Source organism: Anomaloglossus baeobatrachus, chromosome 1 (genome assembly GCF_048569485.1).
Source record: "Anomaloglossus baeobatrachus isolate aAnoBae1 chromosome 1, aAnoBae1.hap1, whole genome shotgun sequence".
Lineage (NCBI taxonomy): Eukaryota > Metazoa > Chordata > Amphibia > Anura > Aromobatidae > Anomaloglossus > Anomaloglossus baeobatrachus.
In genome coordinates this window covers 485,956,545-485,974,612 of record NC_134353.1, presented here as the reverse complement: position 1 = coordinate 485,974,612, position 18,068 = coordinate 485,956,545, and the positions used below count along the sequence as shown (strand labels likewise).

Here is an 18,068-nt window from a genome sequence, read left to right as displayed (position 1 = left end):
TGCAGCGTCGGCGTAATCCATAATTACGCTGACGCGACGGTCCGATGTTGTTCCTCGCTACTGCGGCAGCCCACATCGCTGTGTGTGAAGTCGCAGGAGCGAGGAACATCTCCTACCGGCGTCACCACGGCTTCCGTAGGATATGCAGAAGGAAGGAGGTGGGCGGGATGTTTACATCCCGCTCATATCCGCCCCTCCGCTCGTATTGGCCGCCTGCCGTGTGACGTCGCTGTGACGCCGCACGACCCGCCCCCTTAATAAGGAGGCGGGTCGCCGGCCAGAGCGACGGTCGCAGGGCAGGTGAGTGCATGTGAAGCTGGCGTAGCGATAATTTTCGCTACGCCAGCTATCACATGATATCGTACCTGCGACGGGGGCGGGGACTATCGCGTGCGACAACGCAGCATCGGCTTGCGATGTCGCAACGTGCAAAGCCCGCCTTAGTCTTCATGATAAGGACACAGGACACAGTGATGAAAACAGAGCACTCTTAAGGCCCTGTGCACACGCTGTGTATTTTGCCACGTTGATGCACATCTTTTGGGTGCAGTTTTACTCCCAAAACTGCATGCATTTCCCTCCCCAGCAAAGTCTGAGATTTCATTTTTTCTGTACGCACGTTGCAGCTTTTTTTGAAAACATGCAGCATGTTAATTCTTTGTGCATTTTTACCAGGGTTTTTGAGCCCTTCCAGTCAATAGATTTGACTTAAAAAATGCATAGGGCAAAAACGCTGTAAAAAACGCAGCAATACACGTCAAAAAATACATGCCAATGGTGCGTGGGTTTTTTTGGTCCAAAAACGTGCATCTTTGTGGTCAAGATGCAGCGTGCGCACATAGCTTTACTTGGCAACACCCTTAAGTACACAGGATATAGGCAGCGCACTTAATGGTTTCTTTTGTCTCATACAGAGGTACATTCTTATTGGTTTTGGGCGAGGGCACGTTACATGAGGACGATAAACAAACCTGGTGCAAACCTGGATATTGGTAATGCAGCTGATGTGATTTATTTGGACTTTGCAAAGGCATTTGATACTGTACCACATAATAGCCTTATACTAAAGCTCCAGAAGCAAGGACTAGGGGACACAATATGCAACTGGGTAAGGAATTGGCTAAAAGATAGGAAACAAAGAGTAGTCATAAATGCTACATTCTCTAAATGGGCTATAGTCAGCAGTGGGGTGCCGCAGGGATCTGTGCTAGGACCAATTCTTTTTACTCTCTATATTAATGACCTTGTGGATGGGATTGATAGTACAGTGTCAGTCTTTGCCGATGACACCAAACTATGTAGGATATTAAAAACTGACCTGGATAGTACAATATTACAAAAAGATCTGGATAAGATGTCAGAATGGGCAGATACTTGGCAAATGAGATTTAATGTTGATAAATGTAAAGTAATGCACCTAGGACGGAGTAATCCTATAGCTGCGTATACATTAAATGGAAGTAAACTCGGGACTACAGAACAGGAGAAGGACTTGGGTATTCTCATTACAAATAAGCTGAGCAGCAGCACTCAATGTCAGGCAGCAGCTGCTAAAGCAAACAAGATTCTAGGGTGTATAAAAAGAGAGATCAGATCCCGTGATCCCAACGTATTGTTACCCATCTATAAATCACTTGTAAGGCCACATCTGGAATACGGGATCCAGTTTTGGGCTCCACATTTTAAAAAGGACATTCAGAAGTTAGAGTCAGTTCAAAGGCGGGCAACTAGACTATTACAAGGAATGGAAGGCCTCCCATATGATGGCAGATTGAAAAAGTTAGATATGTTTAGCTTAGAAAAAAGACGTCTCAGAGGAGATCTCATTTATATGTATAAATACATGTGTAGTCAATATAAAGGACTGGCACATAACTTATTTCTTCCGAAAACAATACTAAGGACCAGGGGGCACTCACTGCGAGTGGAAGAAAAGCGATTCCGACACCTAAATAGGAAAGGGTTCTTTACAGTTAGAGCGGTCAGACTGTGGAATGCCCTACCACAAGAGGTAGTAATGGCAGATACTATAACAGCTTTTAAAAAAGGGCTGGATGATTTCCTCAGTACACAAAACATTGTTGGTTATAAATGACTTAGTGACTAAATGTACAACTGGTGGAGGAAGGTTGAACTAGATGGACCTAGGTCTTTTTTCAACCTAAGTAACTATGTAACTATGTAACAAGCAGAGCAAAACAGAAAACCTCCATCTTCCCGATGCATGGACATACGGGCCAATATGTTACGCTGTGGATCCTGCATCCAAACAAAAGTCTGTGATTCCTTACAAGGGCACCTTCTAGAGGCGCTTCCCGCTTCTGTGTTCTCAGCTAGGCAGCACCCTTAGGCTATGTGCGCACGTTGCGTATTTGCATGCAGTTACGCTGCGATCTGCACCACAGCGTAACTTCATGCGTCCTGCGTCCCCAGGATAATCTATGAAGATTATGCAGGAGCCGTGTGCACGTGGCGTATTAGAGCGCAGCGATTCGGCTGCTGCCCGAAGCACGCGTTCTAAGAAGTGACATGTCACTTATTCCGTGTGCTCTGCATGCATCCCCCGCTCTGTCTATGGGAGGGGCTGCACTTAGAGCGCATGAAATCGGCTTTTTTTTTTTTCATTACGGACTCTTTCTGCAGCGATTTGAAATGCACGTGTGCTGTTCAAATCGCTGCAGAAATTTCTGCAGGGATAGAACGCTACGTGCACACATAGCCTTACTTCACAGGGCCCCCCACAACTGGCCAACACTGGACTCACTTCTTCCTTCAATTCATCCACTAATAGGTTTCACCCATTTGTTGGTTAACTGAATCTCAGTCACCTGTAAAGTTCTTTAATGTTTATTGCTGCCTTGTCCCTCCTAGCTCACACCACACTAGTTCTCTTCCTATCCAGATCTTCACTACACACTGCTTGCTAACAGGAACACAGTCACATTTCCCTGCAGGGTAGCTCCTCCTCTATGGACTAGTCCCAAAGTTAGCTGTCTCTTTCCCTTCCAGTCTGTTGCTGTGCAGAACTCAACTGACAGCACAGTGCACAACATTATACAGTAATAGATATTTCACTTATCACACTATACACTACAGCAGCATTGATGTCTTCAGGGGATTGTGAAAGCATGTCCACTACCTTACACTGGCTGGCAGAAATCATAGTGGTTTGTGCCTGATAGAAGAAAAGCAAAAATGAATCATTTAAAGTGAAGGTGAGGCTAGTAAGGTACTGGATTTACTTGTACTATGTACATTTATGCAATCCACAGAGCTCCTGTGTATAACTGCCACTATTAGTGTTAATACTGTGGTTTTTTTTTTATAATTATCAGTTTGGTGGTATTCATTCACTATGTGATGGAAATATGTGGTCTGGTCATGGTGTTGGAGTATGCTTTCCTTCTATGCAGTATTAATGGTATACTAGTCTTGGCATAGTGGGTTTGGTTTATTAACAGGATGATGGTTATACCCAAACACTTATGATTCTAGTTGACATATTTTGTAGAAGTTTTAGATATTTTATCTTTATTCTTTTCTTCCTTTTTTCAATTGGTGGTAGAAATCTCTTTATATGATCTAAAATGCTACAGGGGCCCATACATTTGACGAACATGCTGGTGGAGGCCTAGGTCCAAATTTTCCATAATGACCCATGTTAGTGTGCCAGTGCATTTCAACCCCTTTACAACCTTTTGCATAAGTTTATGTAATGTTCATATAGGGGTTAATGAGTCATGACCTATGATGTAAACTTACATCATGGCGATTTCACTGACACAGGAGCTGTGCCTCCACAATCGCTGATGGGAGCTCAGATAGCCGAGCTCCAGCTGTCACAGCCAGGGACAGTGCCCACACCGCCTCTGGCTGTTTAACCCCCAAAATGCCGTGATCAATAGCGATTGCAGCATTTAGGTGGGTGGGAGAGGGAGTGCGCTCCCTCTCTCACCCTATGAGGACCTCTGCGATGTAATCACAGAGGCTCGATCATTTCCATGGTAACCAAGAGGTCAAATGACCGCAAATGACAGCAAACGCCGTCAAAAAATAAAAACATTGCAAAAACTATGCCTTTTTATCATATAGCTAACCGTAAAACATAAAAAAGAACAATATAAATGTGGTATTGCTGTATTCATACTGAACTGAAGAATAAAGCTGTCTTATCACTTTTATGAAATGATGAAAGGCGTAAAAAGAGACAAAAAGTAGAATAGAAAGCGATAAAAAAAATGATGTGGCTCAAAATCATGTCTACAAAAAAACCCTCCAACTTATCCTGAAAAACACAAGCCTTATCATGACTTGTTGGTAAAATTAAAAAAAAAACTATTGCCTTCAAAATTTGGTGATGCAACAAAACTTAATTTTGCAGAAAAGTATTTTTCAGTGTGATAGTAGCCAAATCTTAAAAAAATATATACATCTGGTATTGCTGTAATCATACTGACCTGAGGAATAAGCTGCCTTATCACTTTTATACTGCAAGGTGAATACCATAAAAAATAAGTATTAAGTAAGTGAATAAAGCCGTTCTTCAACTGTTATTGATTTGTTCATTCTGCCTCTCAAAGATTGCAATATGGTGCGGCTGACATTTATTCTGTGCTTTACGCAGAACACTTACATGGGGTGTATGTGTATATCTCTGAAAAATGTGACTAAGACAAAGCTCCCAATAGAAAATTCACTGTAATGAGGCAGATGAAGTCACTTTAAATTCACGTCTGGCCTTTGGTCTCTTTACGCATTTTATAGGACTGCACAACAAAAGTACGGTTAACAACAGTATTGTGCACGTTCGAAAAGAAGGACCTCACTGCACAGAGGCTAAATGGAGTCCGGACCAACTCTTCTGCTTCATTAGTAAATGGATCTGTTGGTGGTTTCACCTGAATCACGTGTTTCGGAGATATAGCTGGAAACCCTGATGTAGGTGCTCAGCAAAGAGCACAGGATAAATGTGAACTGATCCAAAATGTTCTGTACCTCATGTTGCCACCAATAGCATGCAACTCAACACACAAAAAACAAGTCCCCACTCAGTTTCGTCATCCGTTAATGGAAATATAGGGGGCTTCCATGTGACTGGTGGCACAAAGGTTATGGAAAGTGCTATGACTCCCCCAAAAAGAGATCCAGCAAAATTTAAGCTCTAAAATCCAAATGCCCCCTACCCCTTCTGAATCTCACAATGTGCCTAACCCACAGTTAACGTCCACATGTTTGGCACTGTTGTAACGAGTATAGCAAGCTTAATTTATAGGGAGGGAGTGTTTCTGTAAGAAGCGCGAGCTAGAAACAAGGTAGGGGCAGTACAATGTACTGTGCAATACAGGGGCTTATTTACAATTTTTAATTCTGCAACATTCACTGCATTTGACTCCATGGGTGTTATCCAAAAACTAAATCATCACTACACCCATAGATGAATTTCGAGAAAAGTGTAATTTCCAAAATGTGGTCACTTGATCACATTTCTGGTGTTCATGCTCTTAGGGGCTCTGCAAATGGAGTCCTCAAACTATTCTGGGAACATCCGTGCTCCAAAAGTTAAATGGCATTCCATCCCTCCTGAGCCCTGCCGTGTGACCAAACCATCCTGTATAGTCATATATGGGGTATTGCTGTGTTCAGTACAAATTGTGTAACATATTATTGGGCCTTTTTTACCTATTCCCCTTATGACAATTGGAGATCTGGAGCTAATACAACATGTTTGTTGGAAAAAATGTAATTACTTTTTCTTCACTGCCCAATAGTGTAAAATTTCGTGACACACCTGTCGTGTCAATATGCTCACTGCACCCCTAGTTAAATTTCCTGATGGGTACAGCTTGTAAAATACCGTATCCTATAGGGGATTTTCAATAATCTGGCACCTCAGGGTCCTTGCCAATGTGATATGCATCCGCAAACCATTCCAGCAAATTCTAAAGTTGAATATAGCGCTCCTTCCCTTTTCAGCTTTGCCCTGTACGTCAAAAGTAGTGCCCAATAACATTGACATTGTGTACTCAGGAAAAATTACACAAGAAACCGTGTAGTCCTTTTTTTACTAGCCCATATAAAAATTAAAAACTTTGAGAAAAAAGCTACAGTTTAGTGAAAAAAGTGTAATTATTCTTTCTTCTCCATCAAATGGTATAAAATTCTGTGGCACACCTGTGGTGTCAGTACGCTCATTGCACCCCTAGATGAATTCATTGAAGTGTATAATTTGTACAGCAGGGTCACATGGGGGTCTTCTTTTCTGGTACGTCAGGGGTTCTGTTAATATAACATGGCACCCCCAAACCATTCCAACTACAGTTAGGTCCAGAAATATTTGGACAGTGACACAATTTTCGCGAGTTGGGCTCTGCATGCCACCACATTGGATTTGAAATGAAACCTCTACAACAGAATTCAAGTGCAGATTGTAACGTTTAATTTGAAGGTTTGAACAAAAATATCTGATAGAAATTGTAGGAATTGTACACATTTCTTTACAAACACTCCACTTTTTAGGAGGTCAAAAGTAATTGGACAAATAAACCAAACCCAAACAAAATATTTTTATTTTCAATATTTTGTTGCGAATCCTTTGGAGGCAATCACTGCCTTAAGTCTGGAACCCATGGGCATCACCAAACGCTGGGTTTCCTCCTTCTTAATGCTTTGCCAGGCCTTTACAGCCGCAGCCTTCAGGTCTTGCTTGTTTGTGGGTCTTTCCGTCTTAAGTCTGGATTTGAGCAAGTGAAATGCATGCTCAATTGGGTTAAGATCTGGTGATTGACTTGGCCATTGCAGAATGTTCCACTTTTTTGCACTCATGAACTCCTGGGTAGCTTTGGCTGTATGCTTGGGGTCATTGTCCATCTGTACTATGAAGCGCCGTCCAATCAACTTTGCGGCATTTGGCTGAATCTGGGCTGAAAGTATATCCCGGTACACTTCAGAATTCATCCGGCTACTCTTGTCTGCTGTTATGTCATCAATAAACACAAGTGACCCAGTGCCATTGAAAGCCATGCATGCCCATGCCATCACGTTGCCTCCACCATGTTTTACAGAGGATGTGGTGTGCCTTGGATCATGTGCCGTTCCCTTTCTTCTCCAAGCTTTTTTCTTCCCATGATTCTGGTACAGGTTGATCTTTGTCTCATCTGTCCATAGAATACTTTTCCAGAACTGAGCTGGCTTCATGAGTTGTTTTTCAGCAAATTTAACTCTGGCCTGTCTATTTTTGGAATTGATGAATGGTTTGCATCTAGATGTGAACCCTTTGTATTTACTTTCATGGAGTCTTCTCTTTACTGTTGACTTAGAGACAGATACACCTACTTCACTGAAAGTGTTCTGGACTTCAGTTGATGTTGTGAACGGGTTCTTCTTCACCAAAGAAAGTATGCGGCGATCATCCACCACTGTTGTCATCCATGGACGCCCAGGCCTTTTTGAGTTCCCAAGCTCACCAGTCAATTCCTTTTTTCTCAGAATGTACCCAACTGTTGATTTTGCTACTCCAAGCATGTCTGCTATCTCTCTGATGGATTTTTCTTTTTTTTCAGCCTCAGGATGTTCTGCTTCACCTCAATTGAGAGTTCCTTAGACCGCATGTTGTCTGGTCACCGCAACAGCTTCCAAATGCAAAACCACACACCTGTAATCAACCCCAGACCTTTTAACTACTTCATTGATTACAGGTTAACGAGGGAGACGCCTTCAGAGTTAATTGCAGCCCTTAGAGTCCCTTGTCCAATTACTTTTGGTCCCTTGAAAAAGAGGAGGCTATGCATTACAGAGCTATGATTCCTAAACCCTTTCTCCGATTTGGATGTGAAAACTCTCATATTGCAGCTGGGAGTGTGCACTTTCAGCCCATATTATATATAATTGTATTTCTGAACATGTTTTTGTAAACAGCTAAAATAACAAAACTTGTGTCACTGTCCAAATATTTCTGGACCTAACTGTAAATCTGAACTCCAATATGGTGCTCTTTCCCTTCTGAGCTTTCCACTGTGACTCAAAAGCAGTTTTTAACCACATATGGGGTATTGGCGGACTCAGAAGAAATTGTCTAAGAAATGGTATGATCCATTTTCTCCTTTTAAGATTTGTGAAAATTTAAACTTTGGGGCCAAAGCAACATTTTAGTGCAAAAATTGTATTTTTTTATTTTCCCAGCCCAATGTTATACAATTCTGTGAATCACTTGAGAGTTAAAATTGCTCATTACACCCCTAGATGAATTCCTTGAAAGGTGTAGTTTCCTGAAAGTTCAGATGTTGGGGTTTTCTGCTGTTTTGGCATGCTTTCTTGACATCTGCCACAGATGAACAGAGCAGCTGGAGGTGACTTTCCATAAACCTCCATACACAGCATTGTCAGCTGTTTGTCTTTTTTTTAAGAATGTTTTTATTAACAATCATATGGTACAGTAAACAGATTACTGCTCTTCATCAATTTTGCTGACTACAAGATAATATGATCCCTATGAATTTTGATGTGCTGAATCCAAAAATCACATCCGTTTCCTCCAGTCACTTTCATTATTCCTGCAAAACTCTGATTACTAAGGAACTCTTACACTAATAATATAATAATATATATAATGATATTATTTAGATATCCTGAATATGTAAAAAGTAATGCTGAATATGCAATCTGTATAACTAATAGGAAGACTGCTTAATAATTCTTTATGTTGAGCAGTAAATGATATAAAAATGGCATGATTGTTTATTTGTCTCCATTGCATCCATAAAAATGTTACACAAATCTAGCTCTTACATACAGTGTATCCACCCATATCTTGTCCTCCGCCATTAACTTGAGAATGGCGGTAGCTATAGGAATAGAAGTGGTGTCTAGGTATAGTAAAGCAGCCATGCGCTACACAATGAAACCACCTATTGCGCCACCTGGTGGAAAACAACAGAATTAGTATTTTTATCTTGAAAACGGAACGAGATAGAGAAAAAAAGGGAATTGCAAAGTTGTAGGGCATCATCAATTCAATACGAATCGACACCTTGCATTCAGAATAGCTATGATTAAAATGTGTAAAACTCACAAGGCTGCGGACGTGAAGCGATACCTCATGGAGACCTTCCTACAAGTCATTGGGTATGGTGGCTGCATGGAGTGGCCTCCACGCTCACCTGACCTGACCCCATTGGACTTCTTTCTGTGAGGTCACATCAAACAGCAGGTGTATACGACCCCTCCACCAACATTGCAGGACCTACAACGACGTATCACAGATGCTTGTGCAAACGTGTCACCTACCATATTGCACAATGTGTAGCCTACAGTATGCTGTGCAGAGTCCAGATGTGCATTGCAGCTGACGGTGGCCACTTTGAGCATCAAAGTTAAATGAGCGCCATATGCGTGACCAGCATTCAATGTTTTGGGGGGGTCATGTGTTTCATATCATAGCATTTCTGTATGCAAGGTGTCAATTCGTATTGAATTGATGATGCCCTACAATTTTTTAATTCACTTTTTTTCTCTATCTCGTTTCGTTTTCAAGATAAAAATGCTAATTCAGTTGTTTTCAACCGGGTGGCGCTATAGGTGGTTTCATTGCGTAGCGCATGGCTACTTTACTATACGTAGACACCACTTCTATGCCTATAGCTGCCGCCGTTCTCAAGTTAATGGCGGTGGACACACTGTATAGCAGGTAAAGAAAGTATTCAGACCCCTTTTCAAATTTTCACTCTTTTTCATTGCAGCCATTTGGTAAATTCAAAAAAGTTCATTTTTTTCTCATTAATGTACACTCTGCACCCCATCTGGACAGAAAAAAACAGAATTGTAGAAATTTTTGCAAATTTATTAAACAAGAAAAACTGAAATATCCAAGAAGTGGAACATCCATTAGATGTTGTGATACCTGGTGCATTGCCTTGGCTCATCTCATTGCCCTGCTGCGATGGCAAACTGGTTAATAAATGAGGCTGATTGCAGCTGTGAATTGTCAGCTGCCATTTAGCCCTGGTATTAGCATTGGGTGTGGGCGTGTAGCAAACACCGCATTACTAACCCAGTATTTTTACATGAAAAAATGCACTAAAAATATTTTACTTATAATAAACACCCCAAAACAAAATCTAATTCAGAAATTTCTTAGAAAAAAAATATATACGTATGTCATAATAAATTTTCCATTCTCAAACCAGATTTGTCACTATGTAGACAACAATCAGCTAGTTATGAAAAAGAGGGGATTCCAAGGTTTTTTTTTTTAATTATTTGATTTTTTTTTAAATGACGTGGGCTTCACCCATTTTTTATATCCAACAAAGGAGCAGCAGCATTAATATGTTTGCATACAGCACTCTGAACAGCTAGCTTCTTCAGCAATGATCTTTGTGGCTTACCCTCCTTCTGGAGTGTGTTAATGACTGCCTTCTGGACATCTGTCAAGTCAACAGTCTTCCCCATGATTGTGCAACCTATTGAACCAGACTACGGCTGCTTTCACACATCCGGCTGTAGCAGTGCTGCACAATCCGGCGCTCTGCTGAAAAAACGAAACCGTTTTTTTTTACGCCGGTTTCGTTTTTTCCAGCATTGACTTGCATTGGCGCTGCATTGTGTCGCATGGGCTTGCGTTCCGTCCGTTTTTTGGCGCACGCGGCAGATTTAGCCGATGCGCAGCCGGATAGAACGTTCCCTGGCACGTTTTTTGCTCCGGCAAAAAAAAAAACGCATCGCGCCGCATCCAGCCGATGCGGCGCATTTTGCAATGCATCCTTATGGCCGCCGGATGCGGCGCGATGCGGCAAAAAACGCATCCGGCCGCCGCATGCGGTTTTGTCCTCTGCCCATGCACAGTAGCGTGCTGCAAGCGGCAAAAACCGGACGGGCTGCATGTAAAAAACTTATGCAAAGGATGCGGTGTTTTCGCCGCATCCGTTGTATAGGTTTCACAGCCGGATTGAGCCACACGGCTCAAACCGAATGTGTGAAAGCAGCCTAAGGGACCATTTCAAATGCTTAGGAAGCCTTTGTAGGTGTTGTGTGGTAATTATTCTAATTTTCTGAGATAATGCATTTTGGGTTTTCATTGGCTGTAAGCCATAATTATCAACATTAACAGTACTAAACTCTTGAAATAGATCCCTCGGTGTGTAATGACTCTTTATATTATATGTGTTTCCCTTTTTGTATTGAATTACTGAAATAAACTAAATTTTTGATGATATTCTAATTTATTGAGATGCACTTGTATATACAGATTTTGTAATTTTACATAAAAACACTGCTTTGATTAGAATACAGCTTCCTCTGTCCTGAAATATGCATCATGCATTAAAGCCACAAAGGCATGAATGTAGATGATCATTTTCTGGTTACATGAGGTTGCCAGTTGGAATGACTTACTGCTTGTAAGTGGAGAAGCGACACTGCCTTCGGTTAAACTGTATTATGCCGCTTAGATAACTACGTGAGAAGAAAGCCTGGAAACGAAGACAACTGAAAGCACATACCTGCAAATTCCAGAGAGTATTTTATTGGCAATCAAGTAATGATAACCAATGTTTACTGACCTATTATCTGTGCCAAATTGAATGCTATCAAAACCGTAGGGTTGCATTGATACTGGCTGGCACAACCAGCTAAATTTAAGTCGATCGACAGCAGGCCGATCGTTCCCAATGATTGTTAAAATGATTGGTGAGTTCACATAAAATATCATTACACTTAGCAGCAGATTCCCTGTTTACGCAGGAGAATGAGCTGTCGAGACCAATGATTTTTAAGCAAACCTAAAACTCATTTTCCTCGATGAACAGGAGCTTTGTTATTTTGTTAGGTGATCAGTGGTCTGTTTAGTCAGGTCGAAAATCAGAAAACGAGTGTTCTTGATTATCGGCAAGTGGACATGTAACCTAATCAATACTGGCTTGTTCAATTATTATTATTTATTATTATTATTTATTTTTATAGCGCCATTCATGCCATGGCGCTTTACAGTGAAAGAGAGTATACGTACAACAATCATTAACAGTACATAACAGACTGGTACAGGAGGAGAGAGGACCCAATCAGCATTTTTTTTATTTCTGCCAACTCCCCCTGCAATTAAATGGCAGCATTGAGACATTTTACCTCAACATTAATAATAACGACATGTCTTAATAAAATATAATTGAGCTGTCACAGTTGCCAGTCACTTTATTGTACAAGTCTGCCGACTGTAGACTAATTCAAATGACGCTGTATGTTACCATGTATTATATACACTTCGATAACTGCTGAATTCATCCAACACATTGTGCTATTTTAGTCACAGCTGTGTGATCTTTTTATAACCTTTGAAATTTCGCTCTTTGACACAGGTCAATAACCTACTGGGAGCACAAATTATGCAGCGTTTTTTAAACCTTTTTTATGACAGATTTAGAAAAATATATTTCTTGGGAGGGAGTTGATTTTTCATTCAACACATATAGTTTTCTTGTTTAAACAGGACAATGTGCTGCCAAGAATGATGTTTTTTAAGCAAATATATAATGTGTCTAGGTCACTGTTCATGGCGCCATGCTTGCGAGCGACATACTCTGCATCTATTTTCTTGGAACTCCAAATTAATAAGATTTGTTTTACAAGCGCTTGGAGAAATTAATGCAGCACAGCTTAGCATGGTGTACTGAGAGATTCGGTTTTATCATATCAAGCGACAAGTTTATATAGTACCTCACACAAAGAAATTACCATGCACCAATGAGAGCTGCAGGGGTGTGTGCAGAAATATTAAACTTCCCCGCCCATCAGTGTAAGGTGAATCCTATGACATCATTCAGTTATAAGACAAAATGGTTTTTATAGAATATAAAATGGCTTGTATTCTCTCACAGTGTTTTCTCATCAGTTAGGTGATTGAAAGCCTATTCATAATGGCCGATTATAGCTAATTCTCCATACTTGCATTGTGTAAATGCACCATAAAGATACAAATATATCTAAAAAAAAAATGGACATGTGTTACACAATTTGCAGCAGAATTGCTGAAGCACTGCGTAATTTAAAAAAAAGTTTAAAAAAAATTATGGAAAAAATAAAATTATTGAAAAAATAAAAGCAAGTCTGAATGACCTCTCTTCTCCACATACAGAAAAAAGAAATTAAAGAAATTAAAAAGAAACATTTTCAGTATCCCCATTCTTGTCAAAGTTCAATCTACCCTAGTCTCCCAAATAATATAGCTTAATTATTTAATGTTGTGTTTGGAACCTTTGTGCTGATTTTATTGCACCTTGCACTTATTGGGATCTTGGTGGTGGATACACATCAAGGTAGACAGGAGCAGTGAGGGTGAGCCGCCGTGGAATGGAGGCACCACAAACCTAGGGTGCTTAAAGACCCATTGTTAGGTAGGACACAGATAAGGGAAAGATATATACCCTATGGTCCAATTTATTATTATCTTTCAGATATACCTACCTCTGTACACCTCCCTCGACCTTTCCACTAAGTGTGCTCCTACACACTACATGCACTACATGCACACTGTATGTTTGTTGTTTTGGCTGATTTATTAATTTTAATCAAGTATTAATAAAATGTATTTATTTTATTGGTAATTAATTGGTTTTGGTCTAATAGTTCAATCTATCAAAATCTAAAAATACCTTCTACAACATTGAAATTGCAACACCAAGAAAGAAAAATTATGGAACCATGGAAATTACAAGATCAATAGACATGTCAAAGAAGCCCTCCTATGAACATTTTGTACCCCTAAATCTGTGTATATGTATATGTAGCACAGTGTGATTTATATTATTATTATTATTGTATATGCTGTTGTCTTCTCAGGTATCTAGCAGCACTCAGGTCCTCTTCTCAGTGAAGTCACCACTCTTTAGACTCTCTAGGTCACAGTTTGCTCTTTGTGTGAGCCGGATGTCTCTTTGTGTGAGCCTTGTACTGACTCACCACAGACTTTTATTGTAAAAGCCACTTCCAGGTCACACAGAGCGCATTGTGACCCAGAGAGTCTAAAGAATGGTGACATCACTGAGAAGAGGAGTGGAACGGTGCTGGTCCTACTGGATACCGGACAAGATGGCGATAGGTGAGTATATTAACACACTCATATGACATTACATTCAAATATACACATGATTAGGAGGAAAGAAATAACAACAAGATTTTCAAATTGTTTTGATTTATTCAGTATGAAGTATGGGCATTTTGTATTGAAATACTGTCACGCTTCCCGGTCCCCTGGTCCCGTTCTCCGGTCCCCGTGGCCCGCTCCCCGCTCCCCGGCGGCGTCCCCTGCTTACCACTCCGGTCCCGGCCTCCTCTTCCCCGCCTGCGGCCTCCATGCGTCCAGCTCCCCGCTCCCGGCGCTCCTCGGCGACGTGGGACTCCCAGCCGGGCGCTCCTGCTTCCTCCTCACCGCTTCCTGGACTGGCTTCTGGCACACGGGCCTCGCGCATGCGCCTTAGGGCGCGCGTGCGGTCATTGACCCTTTCTTAAAGGGCCAGCACCCAGAAACAGGATGTTGCATAGACAGGTACAGGGTATATAAGGTTTCTCTTTCCTGGTGGGCGGGGCCTGTTCTACGTGTTTAGCAAGCTAGTGTTCAGGTCCCCGTATTGCTTTGCCTTGTGCTTTGCCTTGTATTAACCCTGTCCTGTCTCGTAGAGCCTGCCCTGCCACGCCAGTCGCTCCGAACCAAGTCCATCCCTGGACCCTGACGGTGACTTCGGCGGATGTCCCACCACCTCTGCAGCTCCGCCAGTCTCCAGTCCCTGGCTCCGTTCGGTGACCCGTTCCATCGCTCAGCAGGTTCCGGATCCCACCTGACCCTACAACCCGGCCTCGGACCCTGAGCCTCGTCACCCGGACTACCGTCCAGAACTCTGTGGGTTCAGCATCATCCACCTTTCCTGCTCCTCTACGGACTGTCCAGCTACCTATAGTGCTTCGGCTGCCGTGCATCAGGACCCTCTGGCGGGGTGACCGGCCTGGCTGCCTCCTCAGGGGAAATCGGTGTACGGTCCAGTGCTTCCACCACCCAGACGTAACAAATACACCCACTAACATGCCTTGGTATGCTATCATTGAGGTTAGTGATAATTGCATTTATTTATTTTACTCGCTAATAAAAGAGTAACATAAATATATGTGATTAACAAAAATGGTTGTTGTAGAAATGTTCTGCCATGCTGAATGCACTTGGGAATACAAATCATCAAAATGCACTGCTGGCAGCTCCCTTTGCAATTGCAGACTAACGACATCCCAGATGTGCTTGATAGGAGACAAGTCCAGAGATGCTGCAGTCCCTGGTAGCACATTAGGTCACGCAGGTTGCTCAAAGTTGCACAAGAAACATTGGCCATGCATTGTCACATTGAAAAATTGCTCTAGGGACACATTGAAGAAATGGCTTTACCACTGATGCTAGCTCCAAATCAATGTAATGCCGAGCTGCTAGTGTACCTGGAATGAGGACTAAATGCCTCCTGTTACCATATATTATGCCACCTCAGAACATAATCCTCAGACAAGCATAACTGATAGAATGCCAAGGCATGTAAGTGCTTCTATTTTTGCACATGGAGCTGAAACGCGAAACTGAATAAATCAAGATGTTTGAAAATTTGGTTTCCATTCTTTCTTCATTTGGATAGCATTATTATGTCTATCAATCCCATGATTTGCATAATTCCACTACTATTCCTTCTTTGTGTTAAACTTTCAATGTTGAGGATTGTATTTAACCCATGAAGTAAACTAAACAGTAAACAGAATTGACATTTTTTGCTCAACAGCACCATCCCCAAAAATGAAATACAAATTGACATATGCACCCTAAAATAGTACCTATACAAACTACAGCTCAGCACATACAAAATGTAATCTCTCACACAGTTTTATCAATGGAAAAATACAAAAAGTTACAGGTCTCATAAAATGACAACACAATTTGTATAAACAGCCTACACCGAAACTGGCCTCCTTCAGGAAGCAATCTGGACTCAACTCTTACCTCTAAAGGCCCCATTACACGCAACAACATTGCTAACGAGATGTCATTGGGGTCACGGAATTCGTGACGCACATCCAGCCTCGTTAGCGACGTTGTTGAGTGTGACACATACTAGCGACCGCTAACGATGCAAAATACTCAACAAATCGTTGATTCTTGACACGTCGTCCATTTCAAAATGTCGTTGCTGCTTTTGGACGCAGGTTGTTCGTCGTTCCTGAGGCAGCACACATCGCTACGTGTGACACCCCAGGAATGACGAACAACACCGTACCTGCGTCCTCCGGCAACGAGGTGGACGTGACTTTCATGCGGCTGCTCTCCGCCCCTACTCTTCTTTCTATTGGACGTCTGCCGTGTGACGTCGCTGTGACACCGCACGAACCACCCCCTTAGAAAAGAGGCTGTTCGCCGCCCACAGTGACGTCGCTAGGAAGGTAAGTATGTGTGACGGGTACTAGCGACTTTGTACGCCACGAGCAGCAATTTGCCTGTGACGCACAAACGACGGGGGCGGGTGCTTTCACGAGCGACATAGTGTAAAGCGCCCTTTAAACTATTTTAGACAAAACTTTGCCATGATTGATTGCAGTCAGATGGGGGAGGCAGGGCCCATCAGTACTATTGACTCTGGGGCCCACTGATCAACTACATGCAAATATTACATTCACAAATTTACCTATGCTTCTATATAATAATATACTGGGTAGTTTGTAAAATGAACGATGCGATCTTTCTTTCATCTGTACATAATGAAACAAGTGTATTGTGCCAATTACTGATCATGTTTGGGGGGTAAATGATATACAAGTGCAAGGGGGCCCACCGGAGGATTCTCCTGTTCACCTGTGGGCCAGTCCGAGTGTGATTGGTTGTCATGAGCAACAAGGCCTGGTTTTGTGTTAGATACTTTTCATAAATTAGGTCCCTTTTGCTTTTTATATTGGACCCCTTTTTTTTCTCTAAAGCTTAAAGAGGTGGTCCACCCCTTTTCATTACTGGCCACATCGATGTTATATTGAGAAACAAGGTTACTCTCAAATACCTTGTGTTTCCAATACTGCCTGTGAGGGACCCTATTGCAGTCTGCTCATCCTGTTGGCGTGACCCCGGGGCTCCATGACCTCTGATATCCGGTGATGTTACATCAACTGAGGTGGGCCACAGTCTTCCTGAGTGACTGGGTTGTAGGTGGCATTTTATCTCTCATCACAGCCCAGCATTGCTCCTCACCGGACATCAGTGGTCACGAAGCCCAGGGGTCACGTGAAGGAGATGAGCGGTCCTTAATAGTGTGTCGCCCTGGGCAAGCCAGGGGACACAGGTCACACACCACCACACCCTACATCCCAGTTAGGAACACCAAAGCTAACCAAAAATCCTTGTTGCCTTCCTCCAGAGGCTGATGATTCACACCAGGGGGTGGGCCAGGCGGTTGGCTCCGCCCACCGAGGAGGACACAGCTCTGGAGGCGGGAGAAACCAGGCAGTCTAGTCAGGGAGGAGGAAGTGGAAGGAGTGGAGGAGTAGCCCAGACAGGGCTAAAGTAAACAGCTAAGTGAAAGTGAAGGAAGAAAAGTAGTAAAGGAGGAAAGCAAGAGTGGTGACAGAACAGAAAGAGCGTGTAAAAGCCTGAAGTAGTCCAGCTGTGTGCAGGACAGGTCAGCAAGGTCAGCAACGGTGATGACTGTCTGGAGGGGGACCGTTTGGAAGTTCCTGGAAGGACCCCGTAGGCTGTGTGCCCGGCGGTCTGGAGCAGTGTTCCGAAGGACAGTCAGCACCAGGGCAGGGGCCCCTCGGACCCCGGCAAGGCTTGGAGTCGCCATAATTTGCCGAATCCATCAGTGAAGGGGACGTAGATCCCCCAACAACCAAGTCCCGATTGAAGGCAACAGCCTAGCCAGTGTAGAAGAGACACCGCCACCGCCAAGGCACCCGTTTCTTAGGGCCAGCGCCTGCGGGCAAAGAGTAGAGCTCCCCCGGTCCAGCTTGAAGCCAGGGAGCGGGTTACCGGTGGGGACCCATCGCAACCAACAAGTACACAAAGGTGCTAG

At 42.7% G+C, this 18,068-nt stretch overlaps 1 protein-coding gene across 3 annotated transcripts in view; it reads right to left on the bottom strand.

Moving 5' to 3' along the window:
- Positions 1–18,068, bottom strand: part of NCAN (neurocan) — a 350,580-nt gene that overhangs the window by 194,457 nt on the left and 138,055 nt on the right. The gene's annotated exons all lie outside the window — the stretch shown is intronic.